Source organism: Canis lupus, chromosome 29 (genome assembly GCF_048164855.1).
Source record: "Canis lupus baileyi chromosome 29, mCanLup2.hap1, whole genome shotgun sequence".
NCBI lineage: Eukaryota > Metazoa > Chordata > Mammalia > Carnivora > Canidae > Canis > Canis lupus.
The window spans coordinates 35,103,829-35,111,018 of NC_132866.1; the positions used below are offsets into that span (position 1 = coordinate 35,103,829).

Sequence of the window (7,190 nt, forward strand, 5' to 3'; positions counted from 1 at the left end):
CACACACACACACACACACACACACACACACACACAGTCCCTCAGGGAGCCGGATGTGGGACTTGATCCCTGAACTCCAGGATCATGCCCTGAGCCAAAAGCAGAGCTCAACTGCTGAGCTAGCTATCCAGACGTCCCTACCTTTTTTTTTTTTAACCTTAAATTTGATTTTCCTTCCTTTACTGGCACATTCATATTCATACCTGGCTATTATTTTTGATAGTTGCCACGCCAGACGGTATATGCCAAATGATGAATCATGCACAAAATGTTCTAGAACAGAATGACAATTTAGATGTAAATAAACCATTTGAGCATATGTCATCCACCCAGCTGTTTCTAGAGGTAAAACTGGAACCATTGGCTAAAATATAAACCTTAAGATTACTAAGAGTTATCACATAACTGGTGGATGAGAAACATTAAGCTATTAGGAAGTTCCAGGGGTGCTCATGAGAAAATTATGAGCTGTTAAGTTATTTTCACTATAATTCTTGGCAACATGGAAAAATCAAAGATAAAGTATAGGGGTCAGTAAACATAAAATAAATACAATCCATTATGAAAAGGTGCTTAGTACAGAGCTTAAGATGTAATAGACACTAAGCCAACACATATGGAATGTTGGAGAAATGTGTTTTTTGAGGAGTTAAATCTGAATGGACATACACTTTGATTTATCATTAGAGTTCATTATAGTCTTATTTATGACTGAAGGAAAAAACCCCCCACCTACCTCTCTATCAAAGGGGACTTGGTTAAGTAAGGTAAGACATATCCACATAATAGTAAAGTAGGCAGTCATAAAAATGATGTGTAAGAATAACAGATATATGCGGAAAATGTCTATGATTTATTAATAAAAGCAGGTTATAAAATAGTTTGGTTCCATTAAACACATACATATGTACATAAAAAAGTTAGTCACCAATATGTTCACAAAGTCAGATTAGGCCATGTTTTTTTCCCCTAAGTACTTGTCTGTTTTGCAAGTGTTCTAGAATAACTTTATAAATGGGTGAATATAAATAAATATTATAACATTTGATAAGTTTTTAAAAAAGATTTTATTTATTTATTCATGAGAGACACAGAGAGAGAGAGAGAGGAAGAGACACAGGCAGAGGGAGAAGCAGGCTCTACTCAGGGAGCCTGATGTGGGACTCGATCCTGAGACCCCAGGACCATGCCCTAGGCCAAAGGCAGGCGCTAAACTGCTGAGCCACCCAGGGATCCCTAAAGTTTTATTTTTAAAAACACAGCAATTGGGGATCCCTGGGTGGCTCAGCGGTTTAGCACCTGCCTTTGGTCCAGGGCGCGATCCTGGCATGGAGCCTGCTTCTCCTTCCTCCTGTGTCTCTGCCTCTCTCTCTATCATAAATAAATAGATAAATAAATAAATAAATAAATAAATCTATCTTAAAAAAAAACTCAGCAATTGATTTTTTGGAAACTGATAATTATGGAAGTGGACATGTTTTGTCTGGTAGTGAACTTCATTGGAGACTTAAAGCACCTAGAGTATTTCATTATACTGTACTAGGAAACAAAGGGTATGTAAAAAAGTGACTATTGTGGAATGAAGTTTAAACTTCATTAAATGTATTTTTTCACATAATTTTATAGAAAATTTGGAAAACTAGATATGTCAGTCCCATTACTGTCATAGATCATTGTTATTGTCATCTTTTTTTTCCTCATTCAACTTTTGTTTTAATGGGTCTCAAATTCTATGACAGATTTTTGGTCAAGTTGTTTCCATTAAAAAGTACTGATTTTAAAAACTAATAACCTAAAACTGCCACACACGCACAAAAACCCCCCACAAATGGTCCACAAAACATTCTCCTTTCCTTCTGAAGGTTTTACGATGCATTGTTATCATTAACCAACCTTTTACTATTAGACTTAAATGGCCAATTGACACAAACAGTTCTGAGACCATTCTTCCACCACTGATTAAGACTGGGGTAGCAGGTATTGGGGATAGTATTCATTTAGCCTTCTGGGCAGACTTGGTGACTTTGCCAACTCCAGCTGCCTTCTTGTCCAGTGCTTTGATGACACCCACAGCAACTGTCTGTCTCATGTCACGAACAGCAAAACAGCCCAGAGGAGGATAGTCAGAGAAGCTCTCAACACACATAGGTTTGCCAGGAACCATATCAACAATGGCAGCATCCCCAGATATCAAGAACTTGGGACCATCTTCCAGCTTTTTTCCAGAACGATGATCTATCTTTTCCTTCAGCTCAGCGAACTTGCAAGCAATGTGAACTGTGTGGCAATCCAGGACAGGTGCATACCCAGCACTGATTTGGCCTGGATGGTTCAGGATGATCACTTGAGCCGTGAAGCCAGCTGCTTCCATTGGTGGGTCATTTTTGCTGTCACCAGTCACATTGCCACGACGAACATCTTTGACAGATACGTTCTCGACATTGAAGCCCACATTGTCCCCAGGAAGAGCCTCACTCAGAGCTTCATGGTGCATTTCAACAGACTTTACTTTAGTTGTAACATTGACCGGAGCCAAGGTGACCACCATGCTTGGCTGAAGAACACCAGGTCTCCACTCGGCCCACTGGGACAGTACCAATACCACCATTTTTGTAGGCATCCTGGAGAGGCAAACGCAAGGGCTTATCAGTTGGACAAGTTGGTGGTAGAATGCAGTCTAGAGCTTCAAGCAGTGTGGTTCCACTGGCATTCCCATCTTTACGGGTGACTTTCCATCCCTTGAACCAAGGCATGTTAGCACTTGGCTCCAGCATGTTGTCACCATTCCAACCAGAAATTGGCACAAATGCTACTGCGTCAGGGTTGTAGACAATTTTCTTAATGTAGGTGCTGACTTCCTTAACAATTTCTTCGTTTCTCTTCTGGCTGTAGGGTGGTTCAGTGGAATCCATCTTGTTAACGCTAACAATTAGTTGCTTTACACCAGTGTATAAGCCAGAAGGACATGCTCATGGGTCTCCCATTCTTGGAGATAGCTGCTTCAAATTCACCAACACCAACAGCAACAATCAGGACAGCACAGTCAGCCTGAGATGTGCCTGTAATCATGTTTTTGATAAAGTCTCTGTGTCCTGGGGCATCAATGATGGTCACATAATACTTGCCGGTCTCAAATTTCCACAGGGAGATATCAGTGGTGATACCACGTTCATGTTCAGCCTTCAATTTATCCAAGACCCAGGCATACTTGAAGGAGCCTTTTCACATCTCAGCAGATTCCTCCTCAAATTTTTCAATAGTTCTTTGGTTGATCCCACCACATTTGTAGATCAGATGGCCAGTAGTGGTAGACTTGCCCGATTCTACATGTCCAATGACGATGATGTTGATGTGAGTCTTTTCCTTTCCCATTTTGGTTTAGGTTTAGCGATGTTTTTCACCACACTTGTGTTATGGTGGCAAACCCATTGCAAAAAAGGTATTGTCATCTTCTTGAAATATCTTCTAGGCTTATTATTTTTTTAACAGCATGAAAGTTATAATGCAACTTTGTGTTGTGTCTCTTCACTTAATACTATATTGCAAGCATTTCCCCACTGTCATTGGGAATATCACAATATAACAACTGCATAGTATTCCACCATGAGGATAGCTGCAGAGTATCAATTTAGTGTTGGGATTCTTTTATGGACCAGTGCTAAAATGATGAGACAACTAAACACATTCCTCAGTGATCTGGAAGAGACTCTCACTTCTGTTTTCACTGACTGTACAGGATGTAGGAATAACAAGCTAGAGGTGACCCATTGAAGAGGTATCTAGCAAACTGTGTGCCTGGGCAGGAGCATGGTGAGTGAGCATCAGAATGGACATGACTCTGGGAAACGAAAAAGGATAGTGGAAGGGGAGGCGGGCAGGGGGATGGGGTGACTGGGTGATGGGCACTGAGGAGGATACTTGATGGGATGAGCAATGGGTACTATACCATATGTTGGCAAATCGAACTTCAGTTAAAAAAAAAAGAATGGACATGAGACTCTGCTCATGATGTAGGGTCTGTGACCCACGGAACTTTGTCATGATTGACATTCTGGAAGGAATGATGCTCATTTATTCCTTCCTTTTGGTTTGCCTTTTCTCCCTATTTGTGTTGTGAATTCATCCTTTAACATCCAGATAATTGTCATAACATTCCTTTCCCTATGCATCTATGAATACATTCTTCTGTCACTCATTGTTATGGCTGAGTTGTATCCTTATCCTCTCAGTTTATATGTTGAAGCCCTAACCCCTAGTACCTTATGTTACTGTATTTGAAAATAGGGCCTTTAAAGTTGTATTTAGGGATACCTGGGTGGCTCAGTGGTTGAGCATCTGCCCTTGGTTCAGGTCTTGATTCCAGGGTCCTGGGATTGAGTCGCACATCAAGCTCCCCGTGGGGAGCCTGCTTCTCCCTCTGCCTGTGTCCCTGCCTCTCTCTCTGTGTCTCTCATAAACAAACAAACAAACAAACAAACAAACAAATAAAATCGTTTTAAAAAGTGGTATTTAAGTTAAAATAGATACATTAATGTAAGCTGTAATTCATTATGACTGGTGTCTATATAAGAGGATGACATTAGGACACAGGTCAAACACAGAGGGATGACCATGTGAGGACACAGCAAGAAGATAGCCATCTGCAAACCAAGGAGAGAGGCTTCAGAGGAAACCAAATCTGTGGACACCTTGATCTTGGAATTCTAGCCTCCAGCATTGAACCAGGAGACCTGAGTTCAATTTCTGCATCTGTCACTGGTAGTTTTATGATGCTGGGCGATTAATTTAAGCTTTGTGAAACTTGGCATAGGGATGCTAGCATCTCTCTTGTCTACTTCTCAATACTGTTGTATTATATGAGAAAATGTCTGTGAAAGAGCTCTGGAAACTAGGAAACCTAGGCCCAAGAAAGATATTATTAATGAGGACTTTCAGCCTGCAGGGGCAGGCACTGGCTGTGTCCTTCTTAGGCCTGTAGGAGCAAGCAGGGAAGGGGCTGCTCTTGGCCAGGGGAGGATGTGGGCAGATTCTGGCAAAGGGCATTGGCAGCAAAACTAGGTTTTCTACCATTTCTGACCACCCCACTCAGGCATGACCTAATGGGGATGGCAAAAACCCAGGGGAGGAGAGTAAGTTGTGAAGGAAAGAGAGGAGTTTCTAGAAGATCCAGTAAGGAGATAAGGGGTCTCCCAAACAGAAAGATAAAGACTGAGAGACTAGGAGTAAATTTTTTTAAAAGATTATTTATTTGTGAGAGACACACAGAGAGAGGCAGAGACATAGGCAGAGGGAGAAGCAGACTTGTCACAGGGAGCCCAATGTGGGACTCCATCCTCCAACCAGGGATCACACCCTGAGCCTAAGGCAGATGCTCAACCACTGAGCTACCCAGGCATCCCAGGATTGGAATAAATTAATAAGAAATATTGAACCTAGCAATGCTATAACAGAATCAAGTAGTTCAAGAAGGATTTAGGTATTTCTAGATGATAAAACTGAAATGAGTTATTGAGCAGCTAGGAAATGTTAGGATAAATGTTCAGGGCAAACCACCATGAAGTCAGTACTCCCCTTAAAATAACTTTTTTTTTTTTTAAAACTTCTCATGGGACTAAGGATGGATAGTTCCTAAGTCTGATACCTATTTTTAAATTCTCTTCATTAAGGAATTCAGTGAAGAAGTGTTGAAAAATGTTATTTTCTTTGCTAACTGAACTTGTTTGCAATGCTCACTGCACCTATAACTACTAGCACCGTGTCTATACTTTCTACCATGTGGAAGCTATGAGGACAGGAGTAGGTCAGTCATATTCACAGCTATATCCCAGTGCCTGGCACAGCTCCCAGTATACGGTGGTGCTCAATCAGTATTTGAAATTGAATGTTGTTTTCTCAAGAGTGGGCTGATGGGGTCCTTCTGTCCAGGGAAGCTACCCCTTTAGGACCCTGACCTAAGCCAATGGAAGCATTCCAGAATTTCAGAGAGAGAGATGTTAGGTCTCTCTAGGGTTTGTTATGAGCCACCCACACTACCCATTTGGGACAGCCTTGCCTCTGTTTGCTCCATGCCTGACTTTCATTGTCCTACAAGTTTTTGCTTTCTTTTGCCCTGTTTGTGGTTACGCAGCCTGTTTTCTGTTTGTGAGCACAGGTAAATCTCTAAGTTGACGGCCTGTCTCCCTGGATTCCTTTCTGAGTCATCTGACTCCTTAGGCCTGGCCATTTGCAAATTTGTCCCTTGGGTAGCCCTACTGGTTTCAGTCCCAAGTGCAGGTTTGGGGATGCTGCTTTCCCATTGGCTTTGAGGAATAGTGGCTGGGGCTGGACATTATCCTGAGGATCTACAGGGGCAGCAGGTTATCAAGGAGAGGAGAATGAGCAGAACCCAGGTCAGTTCTGCCTCTTTGTCTGAAGAAGGAGTTGCCTTGAGGGCAGATCATACTTACTTCCTGAGGCAGAGGGGGCCTTATAGGAGAACTTACCTTGTCCTGGGTTAAGCTCTGCCCTTCCTCACATTGCCACAGTGAAAACACAGCTTTCCCCTCTCATACAGTCACCAGCCCAATTTGTCTGGATCCCTGCAAGAGCTAGAGATTGTATTGGTCTTTGGGCCATGATTGTCCTGGGGAGGCTGAGAGCAGAGCTTCTTAGTGTCCCCATCCACAGAGCCAAGAGGTTGGTGATTGTTGATTCCTACAGGGAGACCCACATGTGAAAGCTATACCAGGCTGCTGGCCAACATACCCCCACAAAAGTCTGCCCGGACAAAGAGTGTGGGAGGGGGCACAGATTTGGGCAGGGCCTTGCTGTGATCCAACTGACTCAAGGTAGCTGGGCCTGGCCCATTGCTGACGACTTGGCCTGGTTCCATGAAGGCCTGGCAGAGGCTCTATGGGATGAGCAGGCATGGATTCCAGGGTTTCTGGTGGGAAAGGAGGCTGGCTACTGTCTGCATTTACTCATCTGTTCTCACAACAACACTGCTTCCACTAGTGCTCTAAGCCACCTTGTTGTAGTCAGTTTGGGCTGCTGTAACAAATCCTGCAAATTTGGTGGCTTAAACAATATACATTTATTGGTCACAGTTCTGGAGGCTGGGAGGTCCAAGATCAATGTGCTGGCAGATTTAGTGTCGGCAAGGGGCTGCTTCCTGGTCTGCAGATGGTTATCTTCTTGTTGTATCTGCAAAT

General features: G+C 42.8%; 1 pseudogene; it reads right to left on the reverse strand.

The window, feature by feature from the left end:
* Positions 1-1,436: 1,436 nt before the first annotated feature.
* On the reverse strand, positions 1,437-3,774 carry LOC140620599 (elongation factor 1-alpha 1 pseudogene; annotated as a pseudogene).
* Positions 3,775-7,190: the final 3,416 nt, after the last annotated feature.